Here is a 2913-nt window from a genome sequence, read left to right on the forward strand (position 1 = left end):
TATTATTTCTGTTGCATGGGACATGGGTTTATATTGATGGAGGAAGCATTCTGGCAGCCTCGCTGCAATCTGGTGGCCTCGCCACATATATCTGTTCTGGTGACTTAGTCACAATATCTGGCAGCCTCGCTGCAATCTAGTGGCTTCGCCACATATATATATAGCTGTTCTGGTGGCCTAGCCACAATATCTGTATCTGGTGACTTTGTCACAATATCTGGCAGCCTCACTGCAATTTCTGTGGTGTGTAGCGGTTGGGTGGGTCGAGTAGTCTCCCAACATGGTGTAAGGCTGGTACAGGGGTGTTATGGATGGCTCTAGGTTGGGATTTCTGCATTCATGATATATTTGTTCTGTATCTGCTATAGGCCTATGGGTTTCATTCTAATTTCTGTACTGGGCCAAGGCCCAAATAAGTCTGACTCTGAGGTTTGATCTGTTTTGGGCTATGGTTGGGTTATGTTACACACTGAGTTTACCTAACTCACCCTTTATTTTCATCTCTGCAGGAAATCCCCAACCATAGTGGGCTTGGAGTTGTGAGGGATTCGGAGTGGCCACATCATCTGCAAAGTTGGTTTTTCTAAGTTAGTTTATTTTTATTATTTTTATATTCTGATTTAATTTTGGGTTTTAAGTTGTAGTAAAGCCGCTATTTAAATTTCTTTTTTCCGCTATGGTTTTACTTTCTAATAATATTTATACTATGACGAAACTGCTAGTGTTAGGCTGCGCGGGTTTTCAAAATTAATGAACGTTATCAAGGCTCAACAAGCACAACAAATGAATAGCCTAAAGATTGATAAACCAGCTTTTCATTCAACCGCTGTTTTTACAAAGACCACCCCAATCACTTAAACCAGTGAATGCATACTAAGTCGCAAGTCCATGTGACACGTCAAATCTGGCCATAACGTCTAGGCCGGGTTTGGGGTGTTATAGTAATGCTAATCGGTACACAATAGATCCTATTCTTTTGATGATCTCATACGGCCTAATGAATCGTGGGCTCAGTTTTCCTTTACGACCAAACTGAATAACTCTCTTTCAAGGTGAAACTTTCAGAAATACATTGTCACCAACTTGGAACTCTATTTTTTTACGTTTAAAATCTGTATAGGATTTCTGACGGTCAAAAGCTGTAACAACCTATTTTTAGTAAAATCAGAACAGTGGCTTCGAGACCACAAATCCGAGTTGGAAAGAAATTTTTTTAATAGTGTTGCATGGTTTGCATTATGACATGAATTTCATATGAAAATATTGATAAGAAAATTTTATCGGTTATGTGCTTAATTACAAAAAGAACCAAATTGCATATAATGCAAAAGTTGGAGTCTAGTAGCTGGAAGGATCAAATAGCTATGGAATTCAAAACTTGAGGTCCTTATAAGGTAATTAGACCATTAAAGAAAAGTTAGCAGATATATTTGATGAATCATCCATGGAAATTTAGAAAAAAGGCAATGACTAAATTTGAAATCAAAATCATTAAAAGATGATAAATTAATAAATAAGAAATATCATCATATTATTATCATATTCATCCCCACAATACATGGAAACCCTAGGAGAGAGATAAGAAACTAATCAAGCTTAATTGGGTAATTATTCTTGTCCCATTTTTAGTAATTTTTATATATTTGAGATCGGGATAGTCTAATTTGTCTATTTGGGGGATTAATTTGAAAAGTTATCAAAGTTTAAATGTAACAACCCAAATCCGGCCTGGAAGTTTGGCTCAAATCTGGCGTGTCACATTGAAGTATTTTTCGTAAACCATGTTTCCATTAAAAACCCTTCTTAATAATTAAAAACGTGTACCCTTTTTAAACCTTGTTACAAAACCTCAGCTTAATAACATTCTTAACAACTTTGTAAAAAATCTTGGCGTTGCGGAAGCTTAATTTAAAAACAATTGTGGTTACGTGATGTTTTGAACAACAGTAGTTGTTTTGGAAAACCGTGTTCTAATACTAGCAATTATAAGAACAATAAATAAAATTCCAAATTTGAAATCTAGAAAATTACAACGGCTTTACTACAACCCACACAAAAACATTTAAAAGCAATAATCAAAACTATAACATAAATAGTGTGTGTGGCTTCCTCCGAGCCCCTCGTAGCCCCGATCCGTCTAAGGCTGGAAATTACCTGAAAGGTTAATAAACGAGGTGAGTTTACGAAAACTCAGTGTGAACTCCCCTACTATATAAAAGGAACAGTCAGTCATATAAAAGAATTAAAAGTTGGCCCCAGCCCTACTTACAATTTCAATATTAATTGAGCCTTAGCCCATTTTAACAGACAGTACCAGATGGCCTTTAACCCATTACAGAATAAGAAACATTATCAGGACTAGACTCAGAATCAGAATCAGAATTAGGTGACAGAATCAGAATCAGTATCAGGTAACAGAATCAAAATCAAAATCAGTATAACAGAATAAAAAATCAGAATGTGAATGCAATCCCAACCCAATCTAGCCTATAACCAATCGCTACACTCCACCCGTACTAGCCCTACACTCCATGCGGGGAATAGCTCAACCCACCCAGCCCTACACTCCACAGTTGCAGCATTGCTGCTCAGTTATCAGATATTGTGACAGAGTCACCAGATACAGATATTGTGGTAGAGCCACCAGAACAGATATTTGTGGCATAGCCACCAGAAACAGATAATGTGGCTAAGCCAATTAACAAAATACGTGGCACAAAGCCATCAATAACTGCATTGTGTTAGGCACATAGCCATCAACTAGAGTAACATAATCGGCACAGAGCCCTAGGTAAATGTGATCGACACAGAGTCGTCAATAACCATATATTGGCACATAGCCTTAGGCAAATACGTTTGGCACACAGCCATAATCAGGTTGGCATAGAGCCATATGTAGGTTGACACAAAGCC

Source organism: Gossypium hirsutum, chromosome A06 (genome assembly GCF_007990345.1).
Source record: "Gossypium hirsutum isolate 1008001.06 chromosome A06, Gossypium_hirsutum_v2.1, whole genome shotgun sequence".
Lineage (NCBI taxonomy): Eukaryota > Viridiplantae > Streptophyta > Magnoliopsida > Malvales > Malvaceae > Gossypium > Gossypium hirsutum.